Source organism: Doryrhamphus excisus, chromosome 23, assembly GCF_030265055.1.
Source record: "Doryrhamphus excisus isolate RoL2022-K1 chromosome 23, RoL_Dexc_1.0, whole genome shotgun sequence".
NCBI classification, from domain to species: Eukaryota; Metazoa; Chordata; class Actinopteri; order Syngnathiformes; family Syngnathidae; genus Doryrhamphus; species Doryrhamphus excisus.
The window spans coordinates 9,569,699-9,584,336 of record NC_080488.1 but is presented as its reverse complement, the minus strand read 5'-3'; the positions used below and the strand labels follow the sequence as shown (position 1 = coordinate 9,584,336).

Here is a 14,638-nt window from a genome sequence, read left to right as displayed (position 1 = left end):
TATGGTATCATGTACCCAGAAAAAATTATTACGTTTGATTAATGTTCATGTTAAAGGTTAAATAACTGTTAATAGTTATCCTCCCTATCAGTGTGGAAGTGGTAAGTTTTTGATATGGATGCTGTATGGTATCATGTACCCAGAAAAAATTATTACGTTTGATTAATGTTCATGTTAAAGGTTAAATAACTGTTAATAGTTATCCTCCCTATCAGTGTGGAAGTGGTAAGTTTTTGGCTATTTAAGATTAAGAACATGCAAACTCCCCACAGAGATGGCCGAGGGTGAAGGGTGGAATTGAACCCTGGTCACATGTAAAGATATACTGCGATTTCCGGACACTTGAGCACATCTGAATAGAAGCCCCACCCACCCAATCTGTAACATGAGATATTTACACAGAAAGACACTATAAACACGCGGGCAATTGTGCGGTTCCCCTTTAAGGCAGGGGTGTCCAAGGTGCGGCGGCGTACAAAGTGGCTTTTTAATGTACAGTACGTATACTCAAAATATCTTATGTAGTCGTTGTCAGTGTGTAATGTGGTGGAAGTGACTTTCATGGGATGTTCTGACCTGCTTTTTAACAATTAACACTTTCATTCCAGATTAGGGGGTGAGTGAGTACTGTGTAGACTGGGATAATAACACATCTCTCTTAAACCCCCCCCCTACACAAAAACACACACACACTTATGCACTCTTGCTTGCATTGCATCTGTAAGCAATTAAATTGATTGGTTCATACCTCCAACCATCTGGCCCCCCTCGCGTCTTTACTTCGAATTAAGAATCTACATTAGATATTTTCCATTCTGGGGGCTCATATTTTTTTTTCCAAGGACACTAGAAGCTTTGCTGCTTTTCTTTTCACCCCTTCGTTCGACATTTCTCAGGGTAAAATACGCCACCGGAGACGTGTTCAGTGTCAGCTGGGAATAACAATTACTGTAATAAGATTTACTTAGAAAAGTGGAAGTAATACAGCGGGAATTAAACGTTCTTGTTAAGTGATGTTGAGTGTGGTAACAATGTGGCACTGTTAGGGGTACGGATGGGGTGGGAAAATTCAATGGCGGCCATTTTTGGGAATATTATTGGACAAGATTTGGATTATTATTATTGAGATATTATTAATTCTAACACATTTCTGCAGGGGTACCACAGATAAATAAATATGATGTTATGATTATTCATATCCTGGGTAGATTTTGAGATAAAGTTATATTTTATTTCCCAAACATGAGAAATATTTCATTTTTCTCCTCTGGAAAGACTGCACAAAAAAAAGAATAAAATTTTTTTTCGGACAAATACGCCATATTTGTGCCGTAAATCTAGTTTCCTCTTGCTTGTTTCTCTCACGGTTCTATGGTTTACACTCGGCTTGGGGCCAAACACCGAAGTGACCGGAGATCTCAGAAATGCAGAGGAGGAAGAGAGCGCTGACAGCGGAAAAGACGGTAAAAAACATGGTTACTGTCTGTCATCATGGGGAACATGAGGTTCCGCCCCAAAAGGTCGAAGAACTGGCGAGCCCGGCTGTAGAGAGACTACTATGAGAGTGGGTATTTTTCTATAAAAAATATTTTAAAGGGGACCCTTTTTGACCCTTTGTATTAAGTTGTGGACTCCTATAGAGCAGCTACACACAATAACCAGCACAGAAAACTTTTTTAGATTTTCCAGAATCTGCACCTATTCCAGCTTGTTTCCTTTGATTTGTGCTTCCTGCCAAAACATTCATTCATTCATTCATTTTCTACCGCTGCTGGAGCCTATCCCAGCTGTCTTCGGGCGAGAGGCGTGGTACACCCTGGACCGGTCGCCAGCCAATCACAGGGCACATATAGACAAACAACCATTCACACTCACATTCATACCTATGGACAATTTGGAGTCGCTAATTAACCTAGCATGTTTTTGGAACGTGGGAGGAAACCGGAGTACCCGGAGAAAATCCACATGCAAACTCCACACAGAGATGGCCGAGTGTGGACCTGTCAAAACAGTCTGTTTTAATTTATTCCACCCATTCCGGGCACACCCACTCCTCTGTGATTGGTCACACGCCCAAACTATAAACCATATAAGGAAGTCTGTCCCTCTGTGACATCACAAAAGGTCAGATTTACCACGCCTTTTGAAACCGAGCGTTTTGAGCCATCCCAAACTTCTTTCAGGTCTCACTTCCAAATTTGCAAACCTCATTATCTGAAACTTTAGCATTGTTTGACACGAGAATACAACAATTTAACAATATTTATACATCAGAAAAAGCGGAAAAAACACAATATATTGCACGCATATTTGGCTTTGACTTTATGGAAAAAACATCGGGGAAGTATATCATATATATATATTCAACCTAAATATATGGAGTTTTTTGCACTAGTTGACTCCGCCTCAAGCCCAAAGACAGAGACTGGGATAGGCTCCAGCCTGCCCACGACTCACGTGAGGATATAGAAAATGGATGGATGGATAGTTTCGGTGAAGTAAAATGTCTTTGCAGTTGAGCCTAACTAAGTCAGTGACCATTTGTCTAATCATTATAAATATTGGAGGGTATCTGTATTCCATGTATGGAAGCGTGTATTCCAAGGAATTTTGAGGGGCACTGCAAATATGAAAAAAATTCCGGTAGGGTGTCCTGAGTTTTTGTTTGTTCCTGTAATTTTGCTAGAGATTCATTGATGGAAAGGAAGATCATTAAAAAAAAAAAAAAAGTAAATTTCTGTGAGGTATTGAAGGATGTTTTTCCAAAATGGCTGTAGTAAGTATTCCAATTGTTGGTGTGAAGAGTCTCCACCGGGTGCTCCTCTTATCGCCATCAAGGGACAGGTGTAATGAGCTCCCACTGACCTGCACAGGATCCCATTACTTGGGAGATAAGTCAAGATAGAGGAAAGGAGGCATTGTCGCCATTAGAGGGGCAAAGTCAGTGAAGGCCACCAGATGGGTCATTGAGAAGCTACACATGTCGCCAAGAGGTTTTGGATGGTTATTTATGTCTCTGGTCCAGGAGATGCGGTTTTTAAAAGGATCACTGAGCTGTTTTTCTGATTTGGACTCTGGAAAAGTCATTTTCTGAAATGAACTGTCATCTATGGTTAGCATCACTTTTTATACATAATAATGAATAAATGTGTTGTTATTGTCTTTGCGATATGCAAGTAAGCACACGTTCTTCCTGCTATTCTTCACACATTTTATATACTCTCCACGTCTACATGTATTGAAAGTGGTTTGTACAAAAGAGCTTTGCAACCTCAAGGAAGAATTTCCTGCATGAAGGTCTCAGGAAACTTGATGATGCTGAGATGTTAAGGAAAGTTTGACTCATTCTCAAGTGCTCACACGCGAAGTAAAGTTGTGAGAAAGGGAGATTCCCAGATTTGATGGAAATGCCCGAGTTGGCGATGGAAGTGGTGGACGAACACACACACACACACACACAAAACGCAGACGTTTTGATGAATGGGAGGCAGCTTCTCACTTTTATCTCTTCTTTTGATTCTTCAGCATCAGAGCAATGTTCCTTTAAGTGGTTTTACATCACACACATTTTTTTTTTATATATATATTGGATGTGTGTTTCTCACGGATTTGAAGTCTAAATCACTTAAAATCAACAGGGTTCTCGCTTGGGCATCGAACACTGATTTTTGAAAATCTCATCACTCAGTGTTGCAGTCACACTGTGATTCACTCATTCATTCATTTTCTACCGCTTATCCTCACAACGGTCAAGGGGGTTGCTGGAGTCTATCCCAGCAGTCTTCTACACCCTGGACTGGTCGCCAGCCAATCACAGGGCACATATAGACAAACAACCATTCACACTCACATTCATACCTATGGACAATTTGGAGTCGCTAATTAACCTAGCATGTTTTTGGAATGTGGGAGGAAACCGGAGTACCCGGAGAAAACCCACACATGCACATTGAGAACATGCAAACTCCACACAGAGATGGCCGAGGGTGGAATTTAACTCGGGTCTCCTAGCTGTGAAACCTGCGTGCTAACCACTCATCTACCGTGCAGCCAAGAAATGTTACTATTTGCTCTATTTTTCCCATTTTTACTGGGCTTAACTCATTCCCTACCACAGACATATTTATATTTTTTGTACAAGATGCACAAAGAAGTGATGATGCAACTCCACAATAGAAGAGAGCATGTTTGGTGGAGTTTTAAGCCAAAACAACGGCCACAAGGAAGTGCATATTTCACGTCGCCAATCATGAGCTCACGACGGAGTTGTCAACCCATTGGAAACCGCAATAGGTCATTACTCACGTCTGACTATTACAAAGAACGCTAAACTCATCACACGGCAACTTAACAGGCAAAGATAGCTAAGAAAAAAGCTAAGAAAAGTACCAATAAGGGATTCAAATAAAAAAACCATACCATTCACATTTTTAACTTATCTTTTATACATTTTAAGAAATTTTTGTTGTTGTGTTACTACCCCAACCTTCCATAAGTGGGTCAAAAAGGACCAAATCAGGTTGTTTTCTTGAAATATCTTAGTAATGAAAATTGTTTATCATTTCATATTCCAGGTATTCCTCAAAAAACATGTTTTTGATATCATGGCATTCACATTTTTAACTCAACTTTTATACATTTTAAGACATTTTTGTTTTTGTGTTACTACCCCAACCTTCCATAAGTGGGTCAAAAATGACCCGGTCAGGTTGTTTTCATGAAATATCTTCGTAATTAAATTTTTTTATCATTTCATATTCCAGGTATTCCTCAAAAATCATGCCATTCACATTTTTAAATTGCCTTTTATACATTTTAAGACATTTTTGTTTTTGTGTTACTACCCCAATATTTCCAAAAGTGGGTCAAAAATGACCCGGTCAGGTTGTTTTCTTGAAATATCTTAGTAATGAAATTTTTTTATAATTTCATATTCCAGGTATTCCTCAAAAATCATGCCATTCACATTTTTTACTTACCTTTTATACATTTTAAGACATTTTTGTTTTTGTGTTGCTACCCCAATATTTCCAAAAGTGGGTCAAAAATGACCCGGTCAGGTTGTTTTCTGGAAATATCTTCGTAATGAAAATTTCATCATTTTTCATCATTTCAAATTTCATCATTTCATATTCCAGGTATTCCTCAAAAAACATGTTTTTTGATATTATGCCATTCACATTTTTAACTTACTTTTATGCAACACACAATGGATCCTCACATTTTCTATTGTTGTACGGGGTCTTTTTCCTTTTCAAAGATGTAAAAAAGTAAAAAATTAAGATTTTTGTGTGGTCCTGAATATAATACTAAATATCATATAAGTGATTATTCCTAACCAAAAGGGCAAAATTGGCATAAAAACACATTGATTCTAGTATGGGTCATTTTTGACCCACTTATGGAAGAGTGTTGGGTCCAGTCACTCGTGCATCTAAGAGTTAAATATTCCGATTCCGGATTGACCAGGAGCATTGTTGTTGTTAAATAGTTACCCTAATGATAAAAACATCCAAATTACCTAATAATTGCGCACGCATGCTGCATTCACTGACCTCACTGCCAGCGATCAGCAGGGTTCACATTGTAAAATGTTCACTCGGAACCACTACAAAGCAATGGAAAAAAACAAGTTATAGTACTTAACGTAGACTCCTGGCTGTTGTCATGATGACAGATTCATGTACTTTTCCAACAAAGTAGTGTCAGTATGAGAAGACTGCGGTATTTCTGTCTACTTTTAATGACACCAAAAACTTTAAAATACCCACAAGAGGACAGAAAATAACACACAGGAGACAAAACAGTCTGTGTTTGAACTTGGTGTGAACCACTTCCCGCTCATATCAATCACCGTCGTAGCTTCACCTTGACTCCTCGCCGAAAAATGTAAATGCTTTACATTATCTTAGCCCCTCCAAAGTGGAGCTAGCGCCTATGACCCCGCAACACGAGAACAACGTGTGTGGTTGTTCAATGAGCCTCAGGTGTATTTTGTCTCTGACAGCAAAACGTGTGGAGTGAGCAGTGATTTTCAACCTTTTTTGAGCCACGGCGTGGTTTTTACATTAGAAAAATCTTGTTGCACACCACTAATGAAAAATGTTACAAAATGTCACCACGACCTCACACGTGCATTAATAAGTCTATAGGAGGAACAAGGTAGGTGTTGCTACACGGACCAATATTACATTGCTATGCCAGTCTTTACACCACAGACACTCCACAGTAGCCATGTTTTTACATGACCAGTTTTTCTCTTTCCGAATGACCTTTCGGGAAACAATGGTATCCATAGAAAGGAATATTCCAATCTCTTGTCTACATGCGGTGTGAAAATCAAACAGAATAGTCAATAGGGCATGCCCATTAAAACGTAAACATCAACATCACGTGATACCGGCTTCCCCAAGTTTTTCTTTCACTCATTGGAATAATAATAACTTAATATCAATATTAATATTCATATTAATATGAATATTAATAGTATTTTATTTATTATTATTATTTTATTTTATTTTATTAATAATATTAATAATATTAATAATATTAATAATATTAATAATATTAATAATATTAATAATATTAATAATTTATAATTTTTATAATAATAAAAATAACAGTTTTTCATCCGTCCAGTCTTGAAATTTAGTTTGAATCAAAAACAAACTTTGCTTAGTCCAGTGCCGATTGCTGGCCTCCATTTTTAAAACTGAAGAACATCCGGTTCAGGCGGGGTACACCCTGGACTGGTCGCCAGCCAATCACAGGGCACATATAGACAAACAACCATTCACACTCACATTCATACCTATGGACAATTTGGAGTCGCCAATTAACCTAGCATGTTTTTGGAATGTGGGAGGAAACCGGAGTACCCGGAGAAAACCCACGCATGCACGGGGAGAACATGCAAACTCCACACAGAGATGGCCGAGGGTGGAATTGAACCCTGGTCTCCTAGCTGTGAGGTCTGCGCGCTAACCACTAGACCGCCGTGCCGCCCCAAATGATGATTAATAAATGTTAATTATAAAAAGTGATATTGGATAATTCGGTTTCTAAAGGTACACTAGTGTGCCGCGGCACAGTGGTGTGGCGGATACGCTTGGGCTTGGACACGGTCACCTCCGCCTTTAAATAGCAACTTCTTGGTCATGTCTGCCGGTGCTTTTACGCCACGCGGGCGCGTAAAGAATGTCGAATGAATCTCAGCATTTATTCACGCGGCGTTCAGAGGTCGTGTCCTTTCCGTTTTAGGGTGAACTTGTTTGTTCTTAAACACCGCAGGCCATCCCACTTGTGGACGCCATCTGTTTAGCATATGAAGTGGAGATTAAAAAAAAAAAAAAAAGCTCTCCGCTGTGTGCAATGACCGATTAAGAAAACATGTTTTTTTTTTCACCTGATGCAATTTGTAATGGAAAATCAAAGTCTACCCCCTCATCCACTACTGTTAGCATGCAGCCACCCACCTCGATGCATACCGCTGGGGAACTTTCTGTGCTTAGGAACGCAAGCAGGCCGTATCAAAACAGACAACAGAGGCTCTTTTTTAGGCCGCCTGCGAGCTTGTTTTCCAAGCCAGTGCTGTGCTGTGCCGTGACGGAGAAAAAGGAAGCCGAGTACATTTCATGCAAAAATCCTCAGCATCCATTGTCTCCCTTGTGTGGACGCCATTGCCTGCAGCCTGTCTTCACGACCGCTCTTCCAGGCAAATGAAGGCATTCCACACTGCAGTGACTTGTGCTGGAAACATGCTTCAACAGGCTCCCTTCATTTTATTATGTTTTTACCTTCTTTTTCTGACAACTTGGACAAAATATATGGACACTTTGCCATTGCATGGAAGTGTCGAGAGTGTCTTGCTGTAAGGTAGGGGTCTAAAAAACTCTAAAACTCAAACATCAGTCTGCAAAACCTGGATGAGTTCCGAGGCACTTGCTAGGTAAGGTAAGCGCAACCTGATCTCACAGTAAGCTTGTCACGTAGTGAAGACCCACAAGATTACAAACAACGCTAAACTCATCACACAGCAACTTAACAGACAAAGATAGCTAAGAAATATACAAGTACCAATAAGGGTTTCAAATAAACAAAACATTTCAAAGCTGATTAATTCAAATTCCTGTCCGCCAGAGGAGCCAGAGGAAGGGTAAAAAAAAGGTTCTCCTCCCATTCCATGTGGAAGTGGTAAGTTTTTGGCTTCTTTGGGTTCAGAAGAAACACATTTGAGGTTAACTGATGAGCTCACTAGATAGTGTTATAGAGTTATAAAGACACTTGCTAGGTAGGGTAAGCGCAAGCTGATCTCACAGTGAGCTTGCCACGTAGTGAAGACCCACAAGATTACAAACAACGCTAAACTCATCACACAGCAACTTAACAGACAAAGATAGCTAAGAAATATACAAGTACCAATAAGGGTTTCAAATAAACAAAACATTTCAAAGCTGATTCAATCAAATTCCTGTCCGCCAGAGGAGCCAGACAAAGGGTAAAAAAAGGTTCTCCTCCCATTCCATGTGGAAGTGGTAAGTTTTTGGCTTCTTTGGGTTCGGAAGAAACACATTTGAGGTTAACTTATTAGATAAAACATTATTAGAGCCCTGTAGACATGACAAAACACGACTATAGTCACATTTATACTTTTTTTATTTACAACATATTGCGCAACTGCTGGGTCTTGAGACACATGCTAACTCGCAAACTAGAGAGCTAGCGACCTAAACGGTAGCCTTCAAGTTAATTCCTTTAAACTTAAATAGCCAAAAACTTACCACTTCCACACGGATAGGGAGGATAACTATTAACAGTTATTTAACCTTTAACATGAACATTAATCAAACGTAATAATTTTTTCTGGGTACATGATACCATACAGCATCCATATCAAACTTGCGCAGGCCGCACTAACATTAAATTTTCATATCAAGTCAGGGGGCCTCAAACTAGTGTCCTGGCCTTGTGTTTGAGACCCCTGCTTTACACTGACCTTGCTTTGTGTCCTGGCTGGAACAGCAAAAAGGACCATCTTTAATTCCATACTCCTTTCTCCATCGTTAGGTTGTGTTTGTTTTGTCAAATGTTCCATCCTCTTTCCTGCCAAAACAACAAATTCAACAGGTTATTTCAGAAAATGTAGCGGAATTAACTTGTCAAAAAGTAATCCCTGCACTAGAGTTGAATATTGTTTTGTATTTTCCCAGAGCCCTTTGCAGCATGATGGGGGTTTTTTTTATTTTTTTTTTCATTTTTTTTTAGGGGGAGTAAAATCACAGCTGGCGGGGATATGTGGTTTTGTCTGTCTGCGAGCGTCACTAAGTCACCACATTAGGAACACAGTCCAAGGAGTAGCAGCTCAGTATCAAAAGACTTTTTTTTGCATATATATATATATATATATATATATATATATATATATATATATATATATATATACAGCATGTCTCTATGTATGAATATATAAGTTTTAAAGTGTCTGTGGCTGAGTGGGTTTGCATTAAAAGATTGCTGGCTATGACTGTGTTTAGTCTACAGGGTGCAAAGAGCACCAATAGTGAGGACTAAAGTAAAGCACTTTATGCAGTGGGCACATACACAATAGGCCGCATGCATGGGTGGACGCAGAAAAAAAAAAAGAGGTTTGACACGGCTGTGTGATTTACTGTAACTAAGCTCGGTTATTTCAGCCAAAAATAACACTTGTTGAAGTCCTGAGTTATTACTTTTCAGCAAGTTGTTTTCCTAATAACGCTCCAAAATCGTGCAAATAAATCTAATTCTAGGAATGCAACGTTTTTAAGCTGGTTATATGTGCAATAATACACATCTTGAACCTCATTTAATTTAGTTTACATAACATTTTGTATATACATATATATACACACCGTGATTTCTAGTGCATAAGACACACCGGACGATAAGTTGCATAAAATAAGTTGCATATAACGGCGCACATGAGTCTGTAAGGACCAGGAAGCTCTTTGACAGGCGCCAATCATGAGCTCACGACAAAGTTGTCAACCCATTGGAAACCGCAGAAGGTCATCACTCACGTCTGACTATTACAAAGAACGCTAAACTCATCACACAGCAACTTAACAGGCAAAGATAGCTAAGAAATATACAAGTACCAATAAGGGTTTCAAAGCTGATTAATTCAAATGCTTCTGTCCACCAGAGGGAGCCAGAGGAGCCAGAGGCGAGGGTTAAAAAAAAGGTTCTCCTCCCATTCCATGTGGAAGTGGTAAATTTTTGGCTTCTTTGGGTCCAGAAGAAACACATTTGAGATTAACTGATTAGCTCACTAGCTAGCGTTATAAAGTTGCTATAAAGTTTCCTGCATATTTAACAAAATATCAACATGCAAAAATGGTGTATCAATATGGTATCACAAGAAATAGCTTTACAAGTACAGGTGTGTGACTCCCACACAACTGACCTTGCAGTGTAGCAATATAGTACTGAGCATCCTGGACAATAATGTGTTGACCACAAAATTCCATCTTTCCCTATTCCCGGTTGTCCTAAAGAAGTATTGTTGGAGATTCACTCTTTTTTTCAGCACCAAAGAAATGCATTATGCTTCTATAAACTTCTGTGTTTTATGACATTATTATTATTATTATTCCCCCACCCCTTTCCCAATGAATAGTGTTTTAAGGGGCTTTGTCATATCATAAAATTCACCAAACTTGGCAGGAAAGTGTATGCTAGTGAGATTTACGTATTTTAGGGGTCCTAGACAAGTGATTTGCTAGCATGCATTAAAGAGTAAAAAAAAAAAAAAACACAAAAAAAGTCCTGGTTATGTTATAATATTTCATTATTATTTGTAACGTTTTACTTGATGTGCATTGTTCAGTTATTAAACATTGGCACAGAAGGGTATATGCCTTGCAAACATTTCACAGCATTTCATAAATCTAACCCCAGGCTGTGATCAAGTTCTCAGTGGGGGTAAAATCAACGTGAAGCCAACAGTGTGTTTATTAGTTCACGGACTCTCTGAAGAATTGTAATTTGTTACCGTTATCACATTTCCTGCATTTCTTTTCGCTCAGACTCCTTAACGTTTCCCACCATTTTCCTTTGATTAGATGCACATCTGACTCCCATTAAAACTTCCACATACACGTCCAGAGGCTGCCTCGGAGCTGGTTGGATTCCCACCCACTTTTTTTTTTTCATGCAGTCAAGGCCAAGTTGAGTCCTCAACATAAAAGCTGGTTCTGACCTGTAGAAAACTTGTCGGTGGCTGAGAATACTGTGGAGCAGGGGTCTCAAACATGCGGCCCGCGGGCCAAATGCAGGACACTAGTTTGAGGCCCCCGCCTTGCTATGAAAGTATGGTATCATGTACCCAGAAAAAATTATTACGTTTGATTAATGTTCATGTTAAAGGTTAAATAACTGTTAATAGTTACCCTCCCTATCCGTGTGGAAGTGGTAAGTTTTTGATATGGATGCTGTATGGTATCATGTACCCAGAAAAATTATTACGTTTGATTAATGTTCATGTTAAAGGTTAAATAACTGTTAATAGTTATCCTCCCTATCCGTGTGGAAGTGGTAAGTTTTTGGCTATTTAAGTTTAAAGGAAATAACTTGAAGGCTACCGTTTAGGTCGCTGGCTCTCTAGTTTGCGAGTTAGCATGTGTCTCAAGACAATGCAGTTGCGCAATATGTTGTAAATAAAAAGAGTATAAATGTGACTATAGTCGTGTTTTGTCATGTCTACAGGGCTCTAATAATGCTTTGTTCATTTTAATCTGAAAAAAAATATTTGTCTACCCACCAACTATATGTGGTTTCTTAAGTTTTTATTATTTGCCGTTTTATTATTATTATTATATTAATTTATTTATTACTGATTAATTGATTTTCTTTATTCTTGATTTGTTTATTTATTTATTTTTCATCTTATTTTGTGTAGAAAAATAAAAATTAAGATATTTGAGAACAGTGGAATGTTTTATCAGAGCTTTTCTTGTAGAAAATTGGAACCAAAGCAAAGTTTTTTTAATTTTTTTGTTTTTAATAAATGCGTTTTTTTTTTTTTTTTTTTTTGGAAAACATGAGCTCCAGTGGCCCCCCAAGTAAATTGAGTTAGAGTCAACGCCACTGTTTTCTAATCACACACAGTCCACTCGTTCATCACTCCCTGTGGTTGAAGCTTCCAATATAAGCAAGTGTTTTATTCATGAATGTAACCTGCGCTATGCAGGGATACTGTTTGGAAAGCTTGCCTGTCTCTGGCTACTCAATGAAAATCCCCTGAATGTTGCTCAGCGTCTGGGAATGATGTTATAATGACACTTCCATTCCTTTTGGCTTTTAGAAGTTCAAGTCCATGCAGGGCAACATTTTCAACTTTTGTGTCACTTTTATGTTGAGCTTCAAAATGCACATTGGTACAGTCTGAAAGACCAGATATTCCATGGACTACCATGACCAGATCTAGCTCAGGATTCAATCTTCACATTCACGCCTGCAGACAATTTAGTGAAGCTTAGGTTTTTGGACTGTCGGAGGAACCTTCTTTCTTTGAGACAGATGTGTTTAACACAGGGGTGGGCAAACTACGGCCCGGGGGCCACATCCGGCCCGCCAAGTGTTTGAATACGGCCCGCCCAATCTTTCAAAAGTATTTAATTTAAACTCAACATACAACCTGGCATCATGGCCTGAGCCAACCTTTTGATGGTTGTATCAATTTCGTTGTTTGACATGGTCTGTTGTTTACAAAGTGCTCCTGAAAAAAGAGACACAAGCACATAATAATAATAAGAATTAAAATAATAATTATTATATTATTATTATAACTATTATGATTATTATATTTATTATATTAATGCTAATTATTATATTAATTATATATAATAATATTGTTATATTTGCATATTTTACATAATAATAATATAATAATTATTATTTTAATTTTATTTTAATTATTATAATATTTTATTATTTTTAAAATATTTAAATATAAATATAAAATAATAAATAATTAAATATATTTTTTAAATAATAAAAAAAATGACCATTTTACAGATACAATACTACCAGGTGGACTGTTACGTGTAAAATATATAGTCTGCCCCCCTCCCCCGGAAATTTTGTTATATCAATGCGGCCCGCGAGTCAAAAAGTTTGCCCACACCTGGTTTAACATATGCGCCCATTCCCAAATATGCCTATAACGTAAATGTCACCCCGAGAGGTAAACTTAGTTATCACGTGTCCAAGACTTTAAAAGTCTTAAAGGGAAAAAGAAAAGCAAACATTTGTGCTTTGCAGTGGGCAGGGCTCACCAAAAGGCCACAAAAATAGACACGGACAAAGAAAGGCCGAGTGGGCGGCAGCTTGGCAAGGACAATAGGAAGTGATTTCCCTGATCTATGGATTCCAGAGAGGAAATGACACAGTGTGGAAAGCCTCAGAGGCCTTGAATCCCACAGACCATCGCGCCATGTGGGTCCAATCGCGAAGGAAACAATCATTCCTGTGGCGCAATGCCCGCTAACTCCGCCGCTCCGCCACTTTCACATTGGAGAAGAGGACAGAAAAATCAATAATCCGCATGCTTTGCACCTTTTCCGCGAGTGACACCCATGACGCATGGGGTGTTATTACTGTAACGTGTGGGCCGTGCAGGAATGTCCGGGTGGGGTCAGCAAAGAAAATGTGCATGTGTGCCACACACTTAGCAAGCAAACCTTCGGTCTCAAACATTTCCTCAGTGAGTAGTCTTACTCAGAGCAAAGTACAAAATTATGGAGGACCAAAACTGCCAAAATAATAAATAAATAAATAAATGAAAGTGAAAATAAAAACAAAAATGCAAAAAAAAAAAATTTAATACACAAAAATAAATATAAATGGCAATAAAAACAAAAATAAAAAATATATAAATAAATAAATAAATAAATAAAGGCAAAAATAAATACAAAAATAAAAAAACAAGATTCAAAAATTAAAAATAAATACAAAAATAAATGTAGAAATAAATACAAAAATAAATATATAAATAGAATTACATATCAATAAATAAATAAAAGCACTCTGCTCTCATATGTATTTATTTCATGCTGCAGACAATGTCAGCTTGAAATGCAGAAGGAAAAACTATTCAAATGAGGGGGCGGTCCTAAGTGTGTCTTGGGTTGAACTGTTCGCCTATTGGTTGATCGACATGTGAGTGCGAAAAAGCTCCGTCGGGGAGGAGAGAGATCAGGCTCCAATAAGGCTTCCACCCGGAAAAGCAGGTAATCCGGGGAAGCATTATCCGAAATATCTGCTAGCAAACGGAGATCCCTGGAGATTGCAGCCATATTTACCGCCATTGAGAGTGGTGTGGTGACTTCCTCTTGCTGTGGCTGTTTGCAGGGCATACCTAGTCGATTTTCGCACTGACATGTCGATCAACCAATAGGCGAACAGTTCAACCCAAGACACACGTAGGACCGCCCCCTCATTTGAATAGTTTTTCCTTCTGCATTTCAAGCTGACATTGTCTGCAGCATGAAATAAATACATATGAGAGCAGAGTGCTTTTATTTATTTATTGATATGTAATTATATTTATTTTTATTTATTTATTTTATTTATTTTTGTATTTATTTCTACATTTATT

General features: G+C 38.2%; 1 protein-coding gene across 5 annotated transcripts in view; it reads right to left on the bottom strand.

The window, feature by feature from the left end:
- Positions 1-14,638, bottom strand: part of LOC131110189 (synaptopodin) — a 62,684-nt gene that overhangs the window by 30,834 nt on the left and 17,212 nt on the right. For all 5 annotated transcript variants that reach the window (XM_058063016.1, XM_058063018.1, XM_058063015.1 and 2 more), the window contains exon 4: positions 8,996-9,102. The gene's annotated coding sequence lies outside the window, so the exon portion shown is untranslated. The remainder of the gene's footprint in view (positions 1-8,995; positions 9,103-14,638) is intronic.